At 44.2% G+C, this 26,311-nt stretch overlaps 1 protein-coding gene across 3 annotated transcripts in view; it reads right to left on the bottom strand.

Annotated features, from left to right (window-relative positions):
- The window catches only part of MYOCD (myocardin), a 291,154-nt gene that overhangs the window by 103,567 nt on the left and 161,276 nt on the right, over positions 1-26,311 (bottom strand). Inside the window, exon 1 of one of the 3 annotated variants that reach the window (XM_038742907.1) lies at positions 25,330-25,376. The exons of the other annotated variants lie outside the window; for them this stretch is intronic. The gene's annotated coding sequence lies outside the window, so the exon portion shown is untranslated. Of the gene's footprint in view, positions 1-25,329; positions 25,377-26,311 lie in introns of those variants that run through there. 3 annotated transcript variants of the gene reach the window in all.

Below are 26,311 nucleotides of genomic sequence, written 5' to 3'. Positions count from 1 at the left end.
TATATACATATATAATCCAAATTCATTATTATTATTATTATTAATCCTGCCCCCTTATTTTAATTCTAGACTGTCTATCTATTTTATTTTGTTAATATGTTTTGTTTTGTTGTCTGTCTCCCTCTTCAAGACTGTGAGCCCACTGTTGGGTAGGGCCCGTCTCTATATGTTGCCAACTTGGACTTCCCAAGCGCTTACTACAGTGCTCTGCACGCAGTAAGCGCTCAATAAATACGATTGAATGAATGAGTGAATGAATTCATTTTGACATTTGTTAAGCGTTTACTACGCGTCAGGCACCGTTCTGCCTGCCGGGGTAGATGTGAGTTCATCATGGGGCGTAGAGGAGCAGCGTGGCTCAGTGGAAAGCGCCCGGGCTTTGGAGTCAGAGGCCACGGGTTCAAATCCCCGCTCCGCCAGCTGTCAGCTGGGTGACTTTGGGCGAGTCGCTTCACTTCTCTGGGCCTCAGTGACCTCATCTGGAAAATGGGGATTAAGTCCGTGAGCCCCACGTGGGACAACTTGATTACTTTGTATCTACCCCAGCGCTTAGAACAGTGCTTTACACATTGTAAGCACGTAATAAATGTTATTATTATTATTATTATTATTATTATTATTATCATTATTATTAGGCTGGCCATTATTGGCTGCTGATCTTTTTTACCCCCGAAAGGTCTTCAATCCCCCCACCCCACAACTAGGAAACACCAACTAGGAAGCAGGAGAGCAAAGAGAAAGGAAATTGAGTAAAAGGGGGACGGAAAGCAGAACGGTTGGGAGAGGAATAATAATAATAATAATAATAATAATAATAATAATAATAATAAACGTTTAGAATAATAATAAGCACTTAGTACAGTGCCCTGCACACAGTAAGTGCTCGATAAATACGATTGAATGAATTGTGGTATTTATGAAGAGCTTACTAAGAGCCCAGCACAATACTAAACACTTAGAATAATAATAATAATAATAATAATAATAATAATAATAATAATAATAAGCACTTAGTACAGTGCTCTGCACACAGTAAGTGCTCGATAAATACGATTGAATGAATTATGGTATTTATGAAGAGCTTACTAAGAGCCCGGCACTATACTAAACACTTAGAATAATAATAATAATAATAATAATAAGCACTTAGTACAGTGCTCTGCACACAGTAAGTGCTCGATAAATACGATTGAATGAATTATGGTATTTATGAAGAGCTTACTAAGAGCCAGGCACTATACTAAACACTTAGAATAATAATAATAATAATAATAATAAGCACTTAGTACAGTGCTCTGCACACAGTAAGTGCTCGATAAATACGATTGAATGAATTATGGTATTTATGAAGAGCTTACTAAGAGCCAGACACTATACTAAACACTTAGAATAATAATAATAATAATAATAATAATAATGATAAGCACTTAGTACAATGCTCTGCACACCGTAAGTGCTCGATAAATACGATTGAATGAATTATGGTATTTATGAAGAGCTTACTAAGAGCCAGGCACTATACTAAACACTTAGAATAATAATAATAATAATAAGCACTTAGTACAGTGCTCTGCACACAGTAAGTGCTCGATAAATATGATTGAATGAATTATGGTATTTATGAAGAGTTTCCTAAGAGCCAGGCACTATACTAAACAGAATAAGAATAATAATAATAAGCACTTAGTACAGTGCTCTGCACATAGTAAGTGCTCGATAAATACGATTGAATGAATTATGGTATTTATGAAGAGCTTACTAAGAGCCAGGCACTATACTAAACACTTAGAATAATAATAATAATAATAATAATAATAATAAGCACTTAGCAGAGTGCTCTGCACACAGTAAGTGCTTGATAAATACGATTGAATGAATTATGGTATTTATGAAGAGCTTACTAAGAGCCAGGCACTATACTAAACACTTAGAATAATAATAATAATAAGCACTTAGTACAGTGCTCTGCACACAGTAAGTGCTCGATAAATACGATTGAATGAATTATGGTATTTATGAAGAGCTTACTGAGAGCCAGGCACTATAATAAACACTTAGAATAATAATAATAATAATAATAATAAGCACTTAGTACAGTGCTCTGCACACAGTAAGTGCTCGATAAATACGATTGAATGAATTATGGTATTTATGAAGAGCTTACTGAGAGCCAGGCACTATACTAAACACTTAGAATAATAATAATAATAAGCACTTAGTACAGTGCTCTGCACATAGTAAGTGCTCGATAAATACGATTGAATGAATTATGGTATTTATGAAGAGCTTACGAAGAACCAGGCACTATACTAAACACTTAGAATAATAATAATAATAAGCACTTAGTACAGTGCTCTGCACACAGTAAGTGCTCGATAAATACGATTGAATGAATTACGGTATTTATGAAGAGCATACTAAGAGCCAGGCACTATACTAAAAAATTAGAATAATAATAATAATAATAATAATAAGCACTTAGTACAGTGCTCTGCACACGGTAAGTGCTCGATAAATATGATTGAATGAATTATGGTATTTATGAAGAGCTTCCTAAGAGCCAGGCACTATACTAAACACTTAGAATAATAATAATAATAAGCACTTAGTACAGTGCTCTGCACACAGTAAGTGCTCGATAAATACGATTGAATGAATTATGGTATTTATGAAGAGCTTACTAAGAGCCCGGCACTATACTAAACACTTAGAATAATAATAATAATAATAATAATAAGCACTTAGTACAGTGCTCTGCACACAGTAAGTGCTCGATAAATACGATTGAATGAATTATGGTATTTATGAAGAGCTTACTAAGAACCAGGCACTATACTAAACACTTAGAATAATAAGAAAAATAATAATAAGCACTTAGGACAGTGCTTTGCACACAGTAAGTGCTCGATAAATACGATTGAATGAATTATGGTATTTATGAAGAGCTTCCTAAGAGCCAGGCACTATACTAAACACTTATAATAATAATAATAATAATAATAAGCACTTAGCACAGTGCTCTGCACACAGTAAGTGCTCGATAAATACGATTGAATGAATTATGGTATTTATGAAGAGCTTACTAAGAGCCAGGCACTATACTAAACACTTAGAATAATAAGAAAAATAATAATAAGCACTTAGGACAGTGCTTTGCACACAGTAAGTGCTCGATAAATACGATTGAATGAATTATGGTATTTATGAAGAGCTTCCTAAGAGCCAGGCACTATACTAAACACTTATAATAATAATAATAATAATAATAAGCACTTAGCACAGTGCTCTGCACACAGTAAGTGCTCGATAAATACGATTGAATGAATTATGGTATTTATGAAGAGCTTACTAAGAGCCAGGCACTATACTAAACACTTAGAATAATAATAATAATAATAATAATAATAATAATAATAAGCACTTAGTACAGTGCTCTGCACACAGTAAGTGCTCGATAAATATGATTGAATGAATTATGGTATTTATGAAGAGCTTCCTAAGAGCCAGGCACTATACTAAGCGCTGGGGTAGATACGGGCAAATCAGTTTGGACGCAGTCCCTGTCCCACGTGGGGCTCCCAGTCTCAACCTCCATTTCAGCGCTTAGAACAGTGCTTTGCACATAGTAAGCGCTTAATAAATGTCATTATTATAATAATTATTATATTATTGTATAATATAATTATTATATAATAATATATAATATAATTATTATATAATATAATTATTCTAATGATGGCATTTCAATAAATGTGATTGAATGAATGAATCCAGATCTCCTGAGGCACCCAGCCACATTTTTTTAAGGATAATGATAATGGTATTTGGGAAGCGCTTACTCAGTGCTGGAGTAGATAATCATTCAATCGTATTTATTGAGCGCTTACCGTGTGCCGAGCACTGTATTAAGCGCTTGGGAAGTACAAGTTGGCAACATATAGAGACAGTCCCTACCCAACAACAGGATCATTCACATATTTACTGAGCACTTACTGTGTGCAAAGCACTGTACTAAGCGCTTGGGAAGCAGCGTGGCCTAGTGGAAAGAGCCCGGGCTTGGGAATCGGAGGCCGTGGGTTCTAATTCCGGCTCCGCCGCCTGCACGCTGTGTGACCTTGGGTCAGTCGCTTCACTTCTCTGGGCCTCAGTTTTTACCTTTTCTGTAAAATGGGCTCCCAGTCTTCTGCAAAATGGAGATTAAGACTGGAAGCCCCGTGTGGGACAGGGAATGTGTCCGGCCTGATTACCTGGGATCTACCCAGTGCTTGTCACGTAGTAAGCGCTTAACAAATACCGCAATTACTATCATTATTAGGAGAGTCCAATAGAACAACAAAGGCTTAGTACAAGCGCTTAGTACAGTGCTCTGCACACAGTAAGCGCTCAATAAATACGACTGAATGAACAGACAGACACAATCCCGGCCCACAACGAGCTTACAATCTACAATATCTTAGACACAAGAGAATCAGGTCAGACACATGGGATTCACATTCTCAGGGGACGGGGTGACAGGCATCGAATGCCCATTTTACAGATGAAGAAACGGAGGTACAGATAACAATAATAATCTAATAATAATAATAATATTAGCCCTACCTCCTTCCCCTCCCCTCAGCACTTGGATATATGTTTGTACAGATTTATTACTCTATTTATTTTACTTGTCCATATTTACTATTCTATTTATTTTGTTAATAATGTGCATTTAGCTTTCATTCTATTTGTTCTGACGACTTGACACCCGTCCACATGTTCTGTTTTGTCGTCCGTCTCCCCCTTCTAGACCGTGAGCCCATTGTCGTCTCTATACGTCGCCGACTTGGACTTCCCGAGCGCTTAGTACAGTGCTCTGCACACAGTAAGCGCTCAATAAATATGACTGAATGAACAGACACAATCCCTGCCCACAACGAGCTTACAATCTACAATATCTTAGACACAAGAGAGTCAGATCAGACAGTCCCTGTCCTTCATGGGGCTCACATTCTCAGGGGACGGGGGGACAGGCATCGAATGCCCATTTTACAGATGAAGAAACGGAGGTACAGATAACAATAATAATCTAATAATAATAATAATATTAGCCCTACCTCCTTCCCCTCCCCTCAGCACTTGGATATATGTTTGTACAGATTTATTACTCTATTTATTTTACTTGTCCATATTTACTATTCTATTTATTTTGTTAATAATGTGCATTTAGCTTTCATTCTATTTGTTCTGACGACTTGACACCCGTCCACATGTTCTTTTTTGTCATCCGTCTCCCCCTTCTAGACCGTGAGCCCATTGTCGTCTCTATACGTCGCCGACTTGGACTTCCCGAGCGCTTAGTACAGTGCTCTGCACACCGTAAGCGCTCAATAAATACGACTGAATGGACAGACACAATCCCTGCCCACAACGAGCTTACAATCTACAATATCTTAGACACAAGAAAATCAGGTCAGACACATGGGGTTCACATTCTCAGGGGATGGGGGGACAGGCATCGAATGCCCATTTTACAGATGAAGAAATGGAGGTACAGATAATAATAATAATCTAATAATAGTAATAATAATAGCCCTACCTCCTTCCCCTCCCCACAGCAGTTGGATATATATTTGTACAGATTTATTAATCTATTTATTTTACTTGTCCATATTTACTATTCTATTTATTTTGTTAATGATGTGCATTTAGCTTTCATTCTATTTGTTCTGACGACTTGACACCCATCCACATGTTCTTTTTTGTCATCCGTCTCCCCCTTCTAGACCGTGAGCCCATTGTCGTCTCTATACGTCGCCGACTTGGACTTCCCGAGCGCTTAGTACAGTGCTCCGCACACAGTAAGCGCTCAATAAATACGACTGAATGAACAGACACAATCCCTGCCCACAACGAGCTTACAATCTACAATATCTTAGACACAAGAGAGTCAGATCAGACACATGGGACTCACATTCTCAGGGGACGGGGGGGACAGGCATCGAATGCCCATTTTACAGATGAAGAAACGGAGGTACAGATAATAATAATAATCTAATAATAATAATAATAATAGCCCTACCTCCTTCCCCTCCCCACAGCACTTGGATATATATTTGCACAGATTTATTACTCTATTTATTTTACTTGCCCATATTTACTATTCTATTTATTTTGTTAATGATGTGCATTTAGCTTTCATTCTATTCGTGCTGATGACTTGACACCGATCCACATGTTCTGTTTTGTCGTCCGTCTCCCCCTTCATCATCATCAATCATATTTATTGAGCGCTTACTATGTGCAGAGCACTGTATTAAGCACTTAGCACTGTACTTAGCACTTAGCACTTAGCACTCCCCCTTCTAGACCGGGAGCCCATCATTGGGTCGGGACCGTCTCTATATGTTGCCAGCTTGTCCTTCCCAAGCGCTTAGTCCAGTGCTCTGCACACCGTAAGCGCTCAATAAATATGACTGAATGAATGAATGAATAATAATAATGATAGCATTTGTTAAGCGCTTACTATGTGCAAAGCACTGTTCTAAGCGCTGGGGTGGCTACAAGGTGATCAGGTTGTCCCATGGGGGGGGCTCACAGTCTTCACCCCCATTTTACAGATGAGGAAACTGAGGCCCAGAGAAGTGAAGTGACTTGTCCAAAGTCACACAGCCGACAAGTGGCGGAGCCGGAATAATATAAGCGTTCACTGCGTGCCAAGCCCTGTTCTAAGCACTGAGCACTGTTCTAAGATAAGTGGCTCGCCCAAGATCACACAGCAGGAAGCGCTCAGTAAATATGATTGACTGATTGACTGGAAGAGCCAGGATGAGAACCCTGGGTCCGATTCTTTCCATTACGCCACGTTATCGGGCAACATGAAAACCCACAGCCTGTGACCCCTCCCCACTTCGGCCCACCAATAATAATAATAATAATAATAATAATAATAATAATAATAATAATAATGATGATGGCATTTGTTAAATCGCTCCCCACTCTGGCCCACCAATAATAATAATAATGATGGTATTTGTTAAATCGCTCCCCACTCTGGCCCACCAATAATAATAATAATGATGGTATTTGTTAAATCGCTCCCCACTCTGGCCCACCAATAATAATAATAATAATAATAATAATAATGGCATTTGTTAAGCGTTCACTACGTGCAAAGCACCGTTCTAAGCGCTGGGAAAGTTACAAGGTGATCAGGTTGTCCCACGTGGGGCTCACAGTCTTCATCCCCATTTTACAGAAGAGGCCACTGAGGCGCAGAGGGGCGAAGCGGCTTGCCCAAGGTCACACAGCAGACGAGTGGTGGAATGGGAATTCGAACCCACGACCTCTGACTCCGCAGCCCGGGCTCTTTCCACAGAGCCACGCTGCTCTGGGGCCCGCTCTGCAGGTTCTAGATCTCAGATCCCATCTCTATTCTATTCTATTTATTTTATTTTGTTAATATGTTTTGTTTTGTCGTCCGTCTCCCCCTTCTAGACTGTGAGCCCGCTGTTGGGTCGGGACCGTCTCTAGATGTTGCCGATTTGGACTTCCCAAGCGCTTAGTACAGTGCTCTGCACACAGTAAGCGCTCGATAAATACGATTGAATGAATGAATGAATGAATGAGTCCCCTTCTAGACTGTGAGCCCACTGTTGGGTAGGGACCGTCTCTAGATGTTGCCAACTTGGACTTCCCAAGCGCTTAGTACAGTGCTCTGCACGCAGTAAGCACTCAATAAATACGACTGAATGAATGAATCCCCTTCTAGACTGTGAGCCCGCTGTTGGGTAGGGACCGTCTCGAGGTGTTGCCAACTTGGACTTCCCAAGCGCTTAGTACAGTGCTCTCCACATAGTAAGTGCTCAATTAATACGATTGAATGAATGAATGAATGAATCCCCTTCTAGACTGTGAGCCCGCTGTTGGGTAGGGCCCATCTCTAGATGTTGCCAACTTGGACTTCCCAAGCGCTTAGTACAGTGCTCTGCACGCAGTAAGCGCTCAATAAATACGATTGAATGAATGAATGAATGAATGGGTTTCTGCCCAATACATTTTATTTTACTCGTACGTATTTACTATTCTATTTATTTTGTTAATGATGTGCATCTAGCTTTATTTCTATTTCTTCTGATAATAATAATAATAATAATGGCATTTATTAAGCGCTTACTATGTGCAAAGCACTGTTCTAAGCGCCGGGGAGGTTACAATGTAAAATGGGACTGTGAGCCCCCAGTGGGACATCCTGATTACCCTGTAACCTAACCAGCGCTTAGAACAGTGCTTTGCACGCAGTAAGCACTTAATAAATGCCATTATTATTAGTAGTATTACAAGGTGATCAGGTTGTAACCTCCCCAGCGCTTAGAACAGTGCTTTGAACATAGTAAGCACTTAATAAATGCCATTATTATTATTAGTATTACAAGGTGATCAGGTTGTAACCTCCCCAGCGCTTAGAACAGTGCTTTGCACATAGTAAGCGCTTAATAAATGCCATTATTATTATTATTATTATTATTATTATTATTGTTATTATTATTACAAGGTGATCAGGTTGTCCCTTGAGGGGCTCACAGTCTTCATCCCCATTTTGCAGATGAGGTCCCTGAGGCGCAGAGAAGTGAAGTGAGTTGCTGTTGGGTAGGGACCGTCTCTATATGTTGAAAACTTGGACTTCCCAAGCGCTTAGTCCAGTGCTCTGCACACAGCAAGCGCTCAATAAATACGATGGAATGATTGATTGATTGACTATTCTATTTATTTTATTTTGTTAATATGTTTGGTTTTGTTGTCTGTCTCCCCCTTCTAGACTGTTAGCCCGCTGTTGGGTAGGGACCGTCTCTAGACTTGGACTTCCCAAGCGCTTAGTACAGTCCTCTCCACACAGTAAGCGCTCAATAAATACGATTGAATGAATGAATGAATGAATCCCCTTCTAGACTGTGAGCCCACTGTTGGGTAGGGACCGTCTCTAGATGTTGCCAACTTGGACTTCCCAAGCGCTCAGTCCAGTGCTCTGCACACAGTAAGCGCTCAATAAATACGATGGAATGAATGAATGAAGAGACTCGCCCAAAGTCACACAGCTGACAAGTGGCGGAGCCGGGATTGGAACCCATGACCTCTGACTCCAAAGCCCGGGCTCTTTCCGGGCTTTTCCCAAGCGCTTAGTCCAGTGCTCTGCACACAGTAAGCGCTCAATAAATACGACTGATTGATTTCCACTGAGCCACGCTGCTTCTCCATCTTCTGATGACTTGACGCCCGTCCACATGTTTTGTTTTGTCGCCCGTCTCCCCCTTCTAGACCGTGAGCCCGTTGTCGGGTAGGGACCGTCCCTAGATGTTGCCAACTTGGACTTCCCAAGCGCTCAGTACAGTGCTCTGCACACAGTAAGTGCTCAATAAATACGATTGAATAAATGAATAAATGAAATACAAACAAAATCACCTCAGAGGACGCAAGAAGGTCTTCCGGCCCGGACGTCCGACTGTCTCCGTAAAGGATCCCAACCCCACGATCCCACGGTTTGCTCTATCCTCCCCACAAAATTCCTCTCGGCCTTCCTTTTTTCCCTCCCCTCTGCCTGGGTGGGATGACCTGATTACCCTCTATCATCATCAATCGTATTTATTGAGCACTTACTGGGTGCAGAGCACTGTACTAAGCGCTTGGGAAGTACAAGTTGGCAACATATAGAGACAGTCCCTACCCAACAGTGGGCTACCCCAAGCGCTTAGAACAGCGCTCGGCACGGAGTAAGCGCTTAACAAATCCCGTAATAATAATAATTATTACTATTACGTGAAAGCTCGCGGTTAGGGAATGGGAAATGGGAAATAATAACTAGTATTATCACGGGAAAGCTTGCGGTATGGGAATAGGAAATAGGAATAGGAAATGGGAAAATCACAGAAGCACGGCTCAGCGGAAAGAGCCCAGGCTTTGGAGGCAGAGGTCATGGGTTCAAATCCCGCTTCGCCACTTGACTTTGGTCACTCCACTTCTCTGGGCCTCAGTTTCCTCATCTGTAAAATGGGGATTAAGACTGTGGGCCCCCCGAGAGACAACCTGATCACCTTGTAAACTCCCCAGCGCTTGCAACACTGCTTGGCACATAGTAAGCAGTTAATAAATGCCGTTATTATTATTATTATTATTATTATTAATGGGGGAGGGCTCATCATAGGAGAGGGGCTTGGACAGAATGCCAGCCATCTGTCAATTCATTCATTCATTCAGTGGCATTTACTGAGCGCCTACCGTGTGCAGAGCACAGTATTATGACAGTGCTCTGCACACAGTAAGCGCTCAATAAATAAGATTGATTGATTGATTGATTGATTATGAGCTTGGGAGAGGACAATATAACAACACACAGACGCATCCCTGCCCACAACGAATTCACGGTCAAGAGGGGAAAACGGGCGCTAACGTAAATGGAGAAATAAATAACAGATCGGTACATTTGTGTTGTGGGGATGGGAGGGAGGATGGATGGATGAAGGAGCAAGTAAGAGCGGCGCAGAAGGGAGTGGGAGAAGAGGAGTGGATGAAAAGCACTGTACTGAACACCCTGGAGAGTAAAATGCGACGGACACGTTTGCTGTCCACAAGGAGCGTGCAAGGAAACGGGGGGAGAGAAAGAAATTAAAACAGATTACGGAGAGGGGAAACGGTAGGATTTCACGCTAAGGGCCTTTAGGCCTTTAGGGCCCCCCCTTTTAGACTGTGAGCCCACTGTTGGGTAGGGACCGTCTCTATATGTTGCCAACTTGGACTTCCCAAGCGCTTAGTACAGTGCTCTGCACACAGTAAGCGCTCAATAAATACGATTGATTGATTGATTGATTTAGGAGGAGATGTGATTTCAGGAGGGTTTTGAAGGGAGAGAGCGGTTTCAGTGCCTTAAAACCGACGAGGACTTTCTGCCTGATGTGGATGGGCAACTCCCGGCGGTTTTTTTTCTTTTTAATGGCATTTATTAAGCGCTTACTATGTGCCAAGCGCTGTTCTAAGCGCTGGGGAGGATACAAGGTGATCAGGTTGTCCCCCGGGGGGCTCACAGTCTTAATCCCCATTTTCCAGATGAGGGAACTGAGGCCCAGAGAAGTGAAGTGACTTGCCCAAAGTCACCCAGCTGACAATTGGCGGAGCCGGGATTCGAACCCGTGACCTCGGACTCCAAAACCCGGGCTCTTTCCACTGAGCCACGCTGCGGTTGTGGAGGAGTGGGAAGACGCCGCCTGGAAAATCACTGTTATTTTCCGACTTGTACTTCCCAAGCGCTTAGTACAGTGCTCTGCACACAGTAAGCGCTCAATAAATATGATCGATTGATTGATTGTTGTTTGAAAATCACATTTCCTGAGCCTGCTGGCCACTGGGGCAAGCGAGGAGGCTGCCGAGCGGGCCCGCGGATGTCGTGAAGAGGGACCGGGAGAGATTTCTTTCCTTTTTCTTCAAAATAGCTTCCATTTGGGGGATTTCTCCCGCTTTCCCCACGCCTGGGGACAGGGAGGTGAAAAGCCAGCGGGCTCCATTCATCTCCGAAGGGCCGTTCTGTCGCTCAGAACAGTACTCCTGCTACTTGCTGGCCCGTCAGGATGGAACTACTTTCCTTCTTCTTCAAAATAGCTTCCATTTGGGGGATTTCTCCCGCTTTCCCCATGCCTGGGGACAGGGAGGTGAAAAGCCAGCAGGCTCCATTCATCTCCGCAGGGCCGTTCTGTCGCTCAGAACAGTACTCCTGCTACTTGCTGGCCCGTCAGGACGGAACCACTTTCCCCGGCCCCCGCTTTCCGCTTCTCGACCGCAGAACTTCCAGCGAGACCTACTCTGGGAGTGCTTGGGAATCACGGGAGTCCAACCGTCCCCCTTTCTCTTTCCCATCCGCATCCTTCCCCTCCTTCAGAACGGTACCCGGCGCCGCCGCCTCCCCTGGGAAGCCTTCCCAGATTCCTTCTAAAATCAGGATGCTCTTCCAACGGGAATATTGGGAAGCCGACGGAGCGGGAGCCAAAGGAGCACACACAAGGCACTTTGGGAAGCAAATTCCACTGGCCAAACTTTGTCCTTTCTTTCCCTTCTCCTGCTCCTTCAGTGGAGGGGCAAGTCCGTCAAATCCTATTCTTTTCAACCCTACTTTCCACATCAGTAGCTCCCTATATGTTTGATCACGGGATTAAGCACTTACTATGTGCCGGGCTCTGTACTAAGCGCTGGAGTGTAGACTTTTAGACTGTGAGCCCACTGTTGGGTAGGGACTGTCTCTATATGTTGCCAATTTGTACTTCCCAAGCGCTTAGGACAGTGCTCTGCACATAGTAAGCGCTCAGTAAATACGATTGATGATGATGATGATGGAGTAGATACAAGGCAATCGCATTCGACGCGCGTGGGGCTGACAGCTTCAATCCCCATCTTAAGGTAACTGAGGCAAGCGCTCAGCACAGTGCTCTGCACACAGTAAGCGCTCAATCAATACGATTGAATGAACGAATGAACTGAGGCACGGAGAACGGAGGTGACTTGCCCAAGGCCGCACAGCCGGCACGTGGCGGAGCCAGGATTAGAACCCAGGACCTTCTAACTCCCAGGCCTGGGCTCAATCCCCTAGGCCTCACTGCTTCTCGAACCTTCTAATAATAATAATCATCATCATCATCAATCATATTTATTAAGCGCTTACTGTGTGCAGAGCACTGTACTAAGCGCTTGGGAAGTACAAGTTGGCAACATATAGAGACAGTCCGTACCCAACAGTGGGCTCATAAGCGCTTACTATGTGCAAAGCACTGTTCTAAGCACTGGGGAGGTTACAAGGTGATCAGGTGGTCCCGCGGGGCGCTCACAGTCTTCATCCCCATTTTACAGGTGAGGTAACTGAGGCCCAGAGAAGTGAAGCGACTCGCCCAAAGTCCCACAGCTGACAGTTGGCAGAGCCGGGATTTGAACCCATGACCTCTGACTCCAAAGCCCGGGCTCTTTCCGCTGAGCCACGCTGCTTCTCTAGTGCTCTGCACAAATTAAGTGCTCAATAAATACCATCGACTGACTGATTACCCAAGTTCTAATTCCTGAAATCTGAATGGAAAAATGAAGTAGAAATCATTCATTCATTCATTCAATCGTATTTATTGAGCGCTTCCTGTGTGCAGAGCACTGGACTAGGCGCTTGGGAAATCCAAGTTGGCAACATCTAGAGACGGTTCCTACCCAACAACGGGCTCACAGTCTAGAAGGGGGAGACAGAGAACAAAACAAGACACATTAACAAAATAAAATAAATGGAATGAATATGTACAAATAAAATAAATAAATAAATACAGTAATAAATACGTACAAACATATATACATATATACAGGCAAATCATTATGCCACTGTGTGCGGAGCACTGGACTAAGCGCTTGATAAGAAGAATGGTAGTTGTTTATTCATTCATTCATTCAATCGTATTTATTGAGGGCTTACTGTGTGCGGAGCACTGGACTAAGCGCTTGATAAGAATAATGGTAGTTGTTCATTCATTCATTCAATTGTATTTATTGAGCGCTTGCTGTGTGCGGAGCACTGGGCTAAGCGCTTGATAAGAATAATGGTAGTTCATTCATTCATTCATTCAATCGTATTTATTGAGCACTTACTGTGTGCGGAGCACTGGACTAAGCACTTGATAAGAATAATGGTAGTTGTTCATTCATTCATTCATTCAATGGTATTCATTCATTCAATCGTATTCATTGAGCGCTTACTGTGTGCGGAGCGCCGTACTAAGCGCTTGATAAGAATAATGGCAGTTGTTCATTCATTCATTCAATCGTATTTATTGAGTGCTTACTGTGTGTGGAGCACTGGACTAAGCGCTTGATAAGAATAATGGTAGCTGTTCCTTCATTCATTCACTCATTCAATGGTATTTATTAAGCGCTTACTGCATGTGGAGCACTGGACTAAGCGCTTGATAAGAATAATGGTAGTTGTTCATTCATTCATTCATTGGTATTTATTGAGCACTTCCTATGTGCGGAGCACTGGACTAAGCGCTTGATAAGAATAATGGTAGCTGTTCATTCATTCATTCAATCGTATTTATTGAGCGCTTACCATGTGAGGAGCACTAGACTAAGCGCTTGATAAGAATAATGGCAGTTGTTCATTCATTCGTTCAATCGTACTTATTGAGCACTTACTGTGTGTGGAGCACTGGACTAAGCGCTTGATGATAAGAATAATGGTATTTGTTCATTCATTCAATGGTATTTACTGAGCGCTTACTGCATGTGGAGCACTGGACTAAGTGCTTGATAGGAATAATGGTTGTTGTTCATTCATTAATTAATTAATTCATTCATTCATATTTATTGAGCATTTACTGTGTGCGGAGCACCGGACTAAGCACTTGGCAAGAATAATGGTAGTTGTTAATTCATTCATTCAATGGTATTCATTCATTCATTCAATCGTATTTATTGAGCACTTACTGTGTGCAGAGCACTGTACTAAGCGCTTCATAAGAATAATGGTAATTGTTCCTTCATTCAATCGCATTTATTGAGTGCTTACAGTGTGTGGAGCACTGGACTAAGCGCTTGATAAGAATAATGGTAGTTTTTCATTCATTCATTCATTCATTCAATGGTATTTATTGAGCACTTACTGTGTGCGGGGCACTGGACTAAGCGCTTCATAAGAATAATGGTAGTTGTTGATTCATTCATTCATTCAATCGTATTTATTGAGTGCTTACTGTGTGTGGAGCACTGGACTAAGCGCTTAATAATAATAGTATTTCTTCATTCATTCATTCATTCAATGGTATTTATTGAGCGCTTACTATGTGCGGAGAACTGGACTAAGCGCTTGATAAGAATAATGGTAGTTGTTCATTCATTCAATCGTATTTATTGAGAGCTTACTGTGTGCAGAGCACTGGACTAAGCGCTTCATAAGAATAATTGTAGTTGTTCATTCATTCATTCATTCAATGGTATTTATTGAGCGCTTATTGTGTGCAGAGCACTGTACTAAGCGCTTGGGCAGTACAAGTCGGCAACAGATAGAGACGATCCCTGCCCAACAACGGGCTCACAGTCTAGAAGGGGGAGACGGACAAGAAAATAAAACATGTGGACGGGTGTCAAGTCGTCAGAATAAATAAAAATAAAGCTGGATGCACATCATTAACAATATAAATCGAATAGTAAATATGTCCAAGTAAAATAAATAGAGTAATAAATCTGTACAAACATACAGACCGGTGCTGTGGGGAGGGGAAGGAGGTAGGAAAGCGCTTACTTTGTAAGCGCTTGTAATAATAATAATAATTTTGGTATTTGTTAAGCGCTTACTATGTGCCAAGCCCTGTTCTAAGCCCTGGGGTAGTTGCAGCGTGGCTCAGTGGAACGAGCCCGGGCTTGGGAGGCAGAGGTCATGGGTTCGAATCCCGACTCCGCCAACTGTCAGCTGTGTGACTTTGGGCAAGTCGCGTAATTTCTCCGTGCCTCAGTTCCCTCATCTGTCAAATGGGGATAATAATAGTAATAATAATGATGGCATTTGTTAAGCGCTTACTATGTGCAAAGCACTGTTCTAAGCGCTGGAGGGATACAATGTGATCAAGTTGTGCCACATAGGGCTCGCAGTCTTAATCCCCATTTTTACAGATGAGGTAACTGAGGCTCAGAGAAGTTAAGTGACTTGCCCCAGGTCACACGGCAGACTTGTGGCGGAGCCGGGATTCGAACCCACGACCTTTGGCTCCAAAGCCCGGGCTCTTCCCACTGAGCCGGCCGTGAGCCCCCCATGGGACCACCTGATCACCTTGCAACCTCCCCAGTGCTTAGAACAGTGCTTGGCAAATAGTAAGCGCTTAATAAATGCCATCATTATTATTATTATAAAATGGGGATGAAGACTGTGAGCCCCCTGAGGGACCACCTGATCACCTTGCAACCTCCCCAGCGATTAGAACAGTGCTTGGCACATAGTAAGCGCTTAATAAAATGCCATCATTATTATTATTATAAAATGGGGATGAAGACCGTGAGCCCCCTGAGGGACCACCTCATCACCTTGCAATCTCCCCAGCGCTTAGAACAGTGCTTGGCACATAGTAAGCGCTTAATAAATGCCATCATTATTATTATTATAAAATGGGGATGAAGACTGTGAGCCCCCTGAGGGACAACCTCATCACCTTGTAACCTCCCCAGCGCTTAGAACAGTACTTTGCACATAGTAAGCGCTTAACAAATACCAAAATTATTATTACAAGGCCATTAGGGTGTCCCACGGGGGGCTCCCAGTCTTCATCCCCATTTTCCAGATGAGGGAACTGAGGCCCAGAGAAATGAAGCGACTTGCCCGAGGTCACCCGGCCGATGAGTGGCGCAGCCGGGATTAGAACCCGCAGCCTCGGCCTCCCAAGCCCGGGCCGTTTCCACCGAGCCACGCTGCTTGGCGCTGTACTAAGCGCTTGGGAGACTTTGATCCACAGAGTTTAGGGACCGTCTCTGTATGTTGCCAGCTTGTACTTTGCAGGCGCTCAGTCCAGTGCTCTGCACACAGTAAGCGCTCAATAGATACGACTGAATGAATGAATGAACGTCCTGCCCAAGAAGCGCTTACGGTTTCACGTGCTTAATACAGTGTTCTACACCGAGTAAGCACTCCAGAAATACTATTTACAGATTGATTGATTGCTTGATTGACTGATTGATTGATTGCTTGATTGACTGATTGATTGCTTGATTAACTGCTTGATTGATTGCTTGATTGACTGCTTGATTGATTGATTGATTGCTTGATTGACATACCCAGGAATACTCACATCTAGACTGTGAGCCCACTGTTGGGTAGGGACCGTCTCTATATGTTGCCAACTTGGACTTCCCAAGCGCTTAGTACAGTGCTCTGCACACAGTAAGCGCTCAATAAATACGATTGAATGAATGAATGAATGACCGTCTCTATATGTTGCCGATTTGTACTTCCCAAGCGCTTAGTGCAGTGCTGTGCACACAGTAAGCGCTCAATAAATACGATTGAATGAATGAATGACCGTCTCCATATGTTGCCGACTTGTACTTCCCAAGCGCTTAGTCCAGTGCTCTGCACACAGTAAGCGCTCAATAAATACGATTGAATGAACGAATGAATGACCGTCTCTATATGTTGCCGACTTATACTTCCCAAGCGCTTAGTCCAGTGCTCTGCACACAGTAAGCGCTCAATAAATACGATTGAATGAATGAATGAATGACCGTCTCTATATGTTGCCGATTTGTACTTCCCAAGCGCTTAGTGCAGTGCTGTGCACACAGTAAGCGCTCAATAAATACGACTGAATGAATGAATGACCATCTCCATATGTCGCCAACTTGTACTTCCCAGGCGCTTAGTCCAGTGCTCTGCACACAGTAAGCGTTCAATAAATACGATTGAATGAATGAATGAATGTCCTGCCCACGATGTGCTTATGGTTTCACGTGCTTAATACAGTGTTCTACACCGAGTAAGCACTCCAGAAATACCATTTACAGATTGATTGATTGATTGACTGCTTGATTGATTGACTGATTGATTGATTGCTTGATTGATTGCTTGATTGATTGCTTGACTAGACTCTTAGCCCGCTGTTGGGTAGGGACCGTCTCTATATGTTGCCAACTTGGACTTCCCAAGCGCTTAGTACAGTGCTCTGCACACAGTAAGCGCTCAATAAATATGATTGAATGAATGAATGAATGAATGAATCAATGAATGAATCCCCTTTTAGACCGTGAGCCCACTGTTGGGTAGGGACCGTCTCTAGATGTTGCCAACTTGGACTTCCCAAGCGCTTAGTACAGTGCTCTGCACACAGTAAGCGCTCAATAAATATGATTGAATGAATGAATGAATGAATGAATGAATGAACGAATGAATCCCCTTTTAGACTGTGAGCCCACTGTTGGGTAGGGACCGTCTCTAGATGTTGCCCACTTGGACTTCCCAAGCGCTTAGTACAGTGCTCTGCACACAGTAAGCGCTCAATAAATACAATTGAATGAATGAATGAATCAATGAATGAATGAATGAATCCCCTTTTAGACTGTGAGCCCACTGTTGGGTAGGGACCGTCTCTAGATGTTGCCCACTTGGACTTCCCAAGCGCTTAGTCCAGTGCTCTGCACACAGTAAGCGCTCAATAAATACGATTGAATGAATGAATGAATTGCTTGATTGATTGATTGACTGATTGATTGGTTGATTGATTGCTTGATTGAAATACCCAGGAAGGCTCCCTCCCCCTTCACTCTGAGCTCTCACAGCCCGGACTGCAAGTACGAATAATGAGGGCATTTGTTAAGCGCTTACTATGTGCGAAGCACTGTTCTGAGCGCCGGGGCGAATACAAGGTGATCAGGTTGTCCCACTTGGGGCTCACCATCTTCATCCCCATTTTCCAGGTGAGGGAACTGAGGCTCAGAGAAGTGAAGTGACTTGCCCAAGGTCACACAGCAGCCATGCAGTGGAGTCAGGATTCGAACCCATAATAATAATAATTACGATATTTGTGCCAGGAACTGTGCTATGCGCTGGGGGGGGACAAAAGACAATCGGGTTGGACGCAGTCTCTGTTCGACAGAATAATAATAATAATAATAATAACAATAATAATAATAATGGCATTTATTAAGCACTTACTATGTGCAAAGCACTGTTCTAAGTGCTGGGGGGGATACAAGGTGATCAGGTTGTCCCACGGGGGGCTCACCATCTTCATCCCCATTTTCCAGATGAGGGAACTGAGGCTCAGAGAAGTGAAGTGACTTGCCCAAGGTCACACAGCGGCCACGTGGTGAGCCGGGATTCAAACCCATAACAATAATAATTACGATATTTGTGCCAGGAACTGCGTTACGCGCTGGGGGGGGATTGAAAGATAATCGGGTTGGACGCAGTCTCCATCCTACACAATAATAATAATAATAATAATAATAATAATAATAATAATGGCATTTATTAAGCACTTACTATGTGCAAAGCACTGTTCTAAGCGCTGGGGTGGATACAAGGTGATCAGGTTGTCCCACGGGGGGCTCACCATCTTCATCCCCATTTTCCAGGTGAGGGAACTGAGGCTCAGAGAAGTGAAGTGACTTGCCCAAGGTCACACAGCGGCCACGCGGTGGAGCCGGGATTCGAACCCATAACAATAATAATTACGATATTTGTGCCAGGAACTGTGCTATGCGCTGGGGGGGGATTGAAAGATAATCGGGTTGGACGCAGTCTCCATCCTACATAATAATAATAATAATAATAATAATAATAATAATAATAATAATGGCATTTATTAAGCACTTACTATGTGCAAAGCACTGTTCTAAGCGCTGGGGAGGGGATACAAGGTGATCAGGTTGTCCCACGGGGGGCTCACCATCTTCATCCCCATTTTCCAGATGAGGGAACTGAGGCTCAGAGAAGTGAAGTGATTTGCCCAAGGTCACACAGCGGCAACGCGGTGGAGCCGGGATTCGAACCCATAACAATAATAATTACGATATTTGTGCCAGGAACTGCGTTACGCGCTGGGGGGGGATTGAAAGATTATCGGGTTGGATGCAGTCTCCGTCCTACATAATAATAATAATAATAATAACAATAATAATAATAATGGCATTTATTAAGCACTTACTATGTGCAAAGCACTGTTCTAAGCGCTGGGGAGGGGATACAAGGTGATCAGGTTGTCCCACTTAGGGCTCACTGTCTTCATCCCCATTTTCCAGATGAGGGAACTGAGGCTCAGAGAAGTGAAGTGACTTACCCAAGGTCACACAGCAGACATGCGGTGGAGCCAAGATTCGAACCCATAACAATAATAATTACGATATTTGTGCCAGGAACTGTGCTATGCGCTGGGGGGGGATTGAAAGATAATCGGGTTGGACGCAGTCTCTGTCCTACATAACAATAAAAAAAATAATAATAATGATGGCATTTATTAAGCGCTTACTTTGTGCAAAGCACTGTTCTAAGCGCTGGGCAGTCGATCCCCATTTTCCAGATGAGGTAACTGAGGTCCAGAGAAGTGAAGTGACTTGCCCAAAGTCACACAGCTGACAAGGGTGTGTCATGGGTTCAAATCCCGGCTCTGCCGACTGTCAGCTGTGCGACTTTGGGCAAGTCACTTCATTTCTCTGGGCCTCAGTTCCCTCATCTGGAAAATGGGGATGAAGACTGTGAGCCCCCCCGTGGGACAACCTGATCACTCTGTAACCTCCGCAGCGCTTAGAACAGTGCTTTGCACATAGTAAGTGCTTAATAAATGCCATCATTATTATTATTATTATTAAGTGGTGGAGGCAGGATTAGAACCCAGGACCACTGACTCCAAAGCCCGGGCTCCTTCCGTTGAGCCACGCCCAGTCCCCATCCCCATTTTCCAGATGAGGTAACTGAGGCACAGAGAAGTGAAGTGACTTGCCCAAGGTCACGCAGCGGATACGTGGCAGAGTCGACATTCGAACTCAGGTCCTCGGGGCTGGTCCTGCCCTTCAGGGAGATTCCCTCACTCGTTCATTCAATCGCATTTATCGGGCGCTTACTTTGTGCAGAGCACTGTACTAAGCGCTTGGGAAGTACAATTCATTCACTCATTCATTCAATCATATTTATCGAGCGCTTACTGTGTGCAGAGCACTGTACTAAGCGCTTGGAAAGTACAATTGATTAATTAATTCAATCATATTTATCGAGTGCTTACTGTGTGCAGAGCACTGTACTAAGCGCTTGGAAAGTACAATTAATTAATTAATTAATTCAATCATTTATCAAGCGCTTACTCTGTGCAGAGCACTGTACTAAGCACTTGGAAAGTACAATCCATTCATTCAATCATATTTATTGAGTGCTTAAAGTGTGGAGAACACCGTACTAAGCGCTTGGACAATTCATTCATTCAATCGTATTTATTGAGCACTTTGTACACAGCACTGTACTAAACGCCAGGAAAGTACAATTCATTCATTCAATCGTATTTATCGAGCGCTTACTGGGTGCAGAGAACTGTACTAAACGCTTGGAAAGTACAATTCATTCATTCAATCATATTTATTGAGCGCTTACTGTGTGCTGAGCACTGTGCTAATCGCTTGGACAATTCATTCATTCAATCGTATTTATTGAGCGCTTACAGTGTGCAGAGCACTGTAATAATTGCCTGGACAATTCATTCAATTGTATTTACTGAGCGCTCACTGTGTGCACAGCACTGTACTAAGCACTTGGACAATTCACTAATTCAATTGTATTCACTGAGCGCTTAAAGTGTGCAGAACACTGTACTAAGCGCTTGGACAATTCATTCATTCAATCATATTTATTGAGTGCTTACTGTGTGCAGAGCACTGTACTAAGCGCTTGGACAATTCGTTCATTCGATCGCATTTATTGCGCGCTTAAAGTGTGCAGAGCACTGTGCTAAGCTCTTGGAAAGTACAGTTCATTCGACTGTATTTATTGAGCACTTACTGTGCACAGAACACTGTACTAAGCGCTTGAAAAGTACAATCCATTCATTCAACCGTACTTATTGAGCGCTTACAGTGTGCGGAGCACTGTATTAAGCGCTTGGACAATTCATTCAATCGTATTGAGCGCTTAAAGTGTGCAGAGCACTGGACTAAATGCGTGGAAAGTACAATCCGTTCATTCAATCGTATTTATTGAGCACTTACTGCGTGCAGAGCACTGTACTAAACGCTTGGAAAGTACAATTCCTTCATTCTATCGTATTTATTGAGCGCTTACTGCGTGCAGAGCACCGTACTAAGCGCTTGGGAAGTACAATTCAGCGATAAAGAGAGGCACACCCTGCCCACCACGGGCTTACAGTCTCGAAATGCGTTTGACGAGTCCGCTCAGCAAGTTAACAATGGCATTTATTAAGCGCTTACTATGTGCAAAGCACTGTTTGAAGCGCTGAAGTTCCATTTATTCGGAGGGCACTGGCACCTGTCTACCTGTTTATTCATTCATTCATTCAATCGTATTTATTAAGCGCTTAAAGTGTGCAGAGCACTGTACTAAGCGCTTGGAAAGTACAGATCATTCAATCGTATTTATTGAGCGCTTACTTTGTACAGAGCACCGTACTAAGCGCTTGGAAAGTACAATCCATTCATTCAATCGCATTTATTTAGCGCTTACCTTGTACAGAGCACTGTACTAAGCGCTTGGAAAGTACAATCCATTCATTCATTCAATCAATTCATCATCAGTTCATTCAATCGTATTTATTGAGCGCTTACAGTGTGCGGAGCACTGTATTAAGCACTTGGGCAATTCATTCAATCATATTTATTGAGTGCTTATAGTGAGCAGAGCACTCAACTAAATGCTTGGAAAGTACAATCCGTTCATTCAAGTGTATTTATTGAGCGCTTACTGTGTACAGAGCACTGGACTAAGCGCTTGGAAAGTACAACCCATTCATTCAATCGTACTTATTGAGCGCTTACAGTGTGCAGAGCACTGTATTAAGCGCTTGGAAAATTCATTCAATCGTATTTATTGAGCGCTTAAAGTGCGCAGAGCACTGGACTAAATGCTTGGAAAGTACAATCCATTCATTCAATCGTACTTATTGAGCGCTTACAGTGTGCAGAGCACTGTATTAAGCACTTGGAAAATTCATTCAATCGTATTTATTGAGCACTTACTGCGTGCAGAGCACTGTACTAAGCACTTGGAAAGTACAATGCATTCATTCAATCGTATTCATTGAGCGCTTACTGTGTACAGAGCACTGTACTAAGCGCTTGGAAAGTACAATCCATTCATTCAATCGTATTTATTGAGCACTTACAGTGTGCGCAGCACTGTATTATTTATTTATTCGGGTGGCATTGCCACCTGTCTACCTGTTTATTCATTCATTCATTCAACCGTATTTATTGAGCGCTTACTGCGTGCAGAGCACTGTACTAAGCGCTTGGGAAGTCCAAGTCGGCAACATCTAGAGCCGGTCCCTCCCCAACAGCGGGCTCACGGTCTAGAAGGGGGAGACAGGCGGCAAAACAAAACATATTAACAAAATGAAATAAATAGAATAGCAGGTATTCATTCAATCGTATTTATTGAGCGCTTATTATGTGCAGAGCACTGTACTAAGCGCTTGACGTACTATATGTTTAGTTTTGCTGTCTGTCTCTCTGTCTGTCCGTCTCCCCCTTCTAGGCCGTGAGCCCGCTGTTGGGTAGGGCCCGTCTCGCGCTTAGTACAGTGCTCTGCACATAGTAAGCGCTCAATAAATACGATTGATGATGATGATGTTGCCGATTCATACTTCCCAAGCGCTTAGCCCAGTGCTCTGCACACAGTAAGCGCTCAATAAATGCGACTGAGTGAATGAATGGGAGCGCTTTGTTGGCTAGGGCCCGTCTCTGTTGCCGATTCGTACTTCCCAAGCGCTTAGCCCAGTGCTCTGCACACAGTAAGCGCTCAATAAATACCATCCAATGAATGAATGAATGAATTCCATCCCAAGAGCCCTTTACTCGCTCGCCCCGGGAGAGTCGGAAAAATGAAATGGATGGGCGGAAAAGCCGGTCTCCCGGCCTAGCTCTTCCCAAAAGGTGGCAGTATCGTATTTTGGTTCCTTAGTGGGATTTCACCAAAGAGTCCCCGGGAAGGCATCGGAACGGGCAGGCGGGGTGGATTCCCAACTGGGGTGTCAATCGGTGCTATGTACTGAGCACTTCCCGCCTGCACTCTCTACTCTACTCCGCCTGGCCCCATCGCTTCAGAACGAGAACACAACGCTGGCTCCCAGGGAAAGTTTGAATCGGATCGATTCGGTGCTGACTGTGTGCAGAGCGCTGTACTAAGCGCCTATCCCCGCCTCCTCACCAGCACTGGAATTTCTAAAACGGGAAAATCGCAAGAGATGCCAGAAAGTTGACCCGAGAGTCCGGGGCTATTCCGTGGGCGTTCGCTCACTCGGATTGATTGGGTGCTTACTGTGTGCAGAGCGCTGTACTAAGCGCCTATCCCCGCCTCCTCACCAGCACTGGAATTTCTAAAACGGGAAAATCGCAAGAGATGCCAGAAAGTTGACCCGAGAGTCCGGGGCTATTCCGTGGGCGTTCGCTCACTCGGATTGATTGGGTGCTTACTGTGTGCAGAGCGCTGTACTAAGCGCCTATCCCCGCCTCCTCACCGGCACTGGAATTTCTAGGAAGAGAAAATCGCAAGGGACGCCGCCCAGACATCTCCAAGATAATCCCATCCCTGAAACGCTCTTGCCCTCCACCTCGGCCCGTCGAGAGTGAAATTGGGATCGCTCTCGGCCCGTCGAGAGTGAAATTCGGATCACTCTCGGCCTTGGTCTCAATTCATTCATTCATTCATTCAATCGCATTTATTGAGCGCTTACTGTGTGCAGGGCACTGTACTAAGCGCTTGGGAAGTCCAAATTGGCAACATCTAGAGACGGTTCCTACCCGACGACGGGCTGGCAGTCCAGAAGGGGGGAGACAGACCGGTATTGAGAGTAAGATAATAATAATAATAATAATAATAATGATGGCATTTGTTAAGCACTTACTATGTGCAGAGCACTGCTCTAAGTGCTGGGGGGGACACAAGGTGATCAAGTTGTTCCCTGTGGGGCTCACAGTCTTAATCCCCATTTTACAGATGAGGTAACAGGCTCAGAGAAGTTAAGTGACTTGCCCAAGGTCACACAGCAGACCAGGATTCAGGTTCAGGATTCGAACCCATGACCTCTGACTCCAAAGCCCGGGTCCTTTCCACTGAGCCACGCTGCTTCTCAGTAAGATCAGCAGGGAAAGTACGAGAAGCAGCGGGGCTCAGTGGAAAGAGCCCGAGGTCACGGGTTCAAATCCCGGCTCCGCCAACTGTCAGCTGGGTGACTTTGGGCGAGTCACTTCACTTCTCTAGGCCTCAGTTCCCTCATCTGGAAAATGGGGATGAAGACCGGGAGCCCCCCGTGGGACAACCTGATCACCTTGTATGCCCCCAGCTCTGCACATAGTAAGCGCTTAACAAATACCATCATTATTAAGGGAGGACCAAATCCAGGGGCGCCTACACTACTGCCCCCCTATCAGAATCCCCTCCAAAGGGTCAGGACTCCGCCGCCGTCCCCGATGTCAGCGCGACGGTCGTCGTCCATCCCGCTACTTGGAGACCGAATGCCAGCCCACGAACGCATTCGCGACTTTTCCGGTCTGTCCGGGATGGGGAGAGAGGCACGTCGCGCAGAGGAGGAAGAGGAGGAGAAGGAAAGGAGGAGGAGGAGAAGGAATTTCCTTTCCCTTTTCACTCACCTTCATCCCCACCGAATATCCTCTGTAAGATTCCCCTGCTCCCTGCCCGCCCCAGAAGATACGGGGCAGCTTTTCCGTTTCCATTCGTCAGACTAACGGGGCCCGGTGTGAGCCGCTCTTTTTTTTTTTCTTCCAGCAGTGATGTCATCTGAAATATTTTCTGCGTTCCCAATTTGCTATTTTTGCTTCGCCCAACTGACCGATTTGGGAAAACTCACTGGTTTGATCAGTTACGTTTTTGGAACCAAACTCGGCCCCGTTTCCCAGCCCTCGGTCATCAGTACGTCTCGGCCTGGGCAAACACCTGTATCTCAGTCGGGACGTCCTTTCTTTCCCAGCCGCGGCCCCCTTCCTCCCCCTGATTTAATAATAATTTGCACGTAGTGCAAACGATATTATTATTATTAATAATAAGGGTACTTGTTAAACGCTTCCCCTGTGCCAAACGCCGTTCTGAGCGCCGGGGCGGATCCGAGTTAATCAGGTCGGACACGATCCCTGTCCCGCTTTCGGTCTTAATCCCCATCTGACAGACGAGGTAACTGAGGCCCGGAGGAGTGCTGTGGCTTGCCCAAGGTCACGCAGCAGACGACAATAATAATAATAATGGCATTTGTTAAGCGCTTACTATGTGCAAAGCCCTGTTCTAAGCACTGGGGGGGATACAAGGTGATCAGGTTGTCCCACAGGGGGCTCATAGTCTTCATCCCCTTTTTACAGATGAGGTCACCGAGGCCCAGAGGAGTTAAGTGACTTGCCCAAGGTCACACAGCAAGCATGTGGTTTTGTTCTCTGTCTCCCCCTTTTAGACTGTGAGCCCACTGTTGGGTAGGGGCCGTCTCTATTTGTTGCCAACTTGGACTTCCCAAGCGCTTAGTACAGTGCCCTGCACACAGTAAGCGCTCAATAAATACGATCGACTGATTGATGTGGCAAGACAAGCGGCGGAGCCGGGATTAGAACCCGTGACCTTCTGGCGCCC

This window comes from Tachyglossus aculeatus, unplaced genomic scaffold (assembly GCF_015852505.1).
Source record: "Tachyglossus aculeatus isolate mTacAcu1 unplaced genomic scaffold, mTacAcu1.pri scaffold_1_arrow_ctg1, whole genome shotgun sequence".
Taxonomy (NCBI): domain Eukaryota; kingdom Metazoa; phylum Chordata; class Mammalia; order Monotremata; family Tachyglossidae; genus Tachyglossus; species Tachyglossus aculeatus.
Note: the sequence above shows the minus strand (reverse complement) of the source record. Positions and strands in the feature narration are given on the sequence as shown.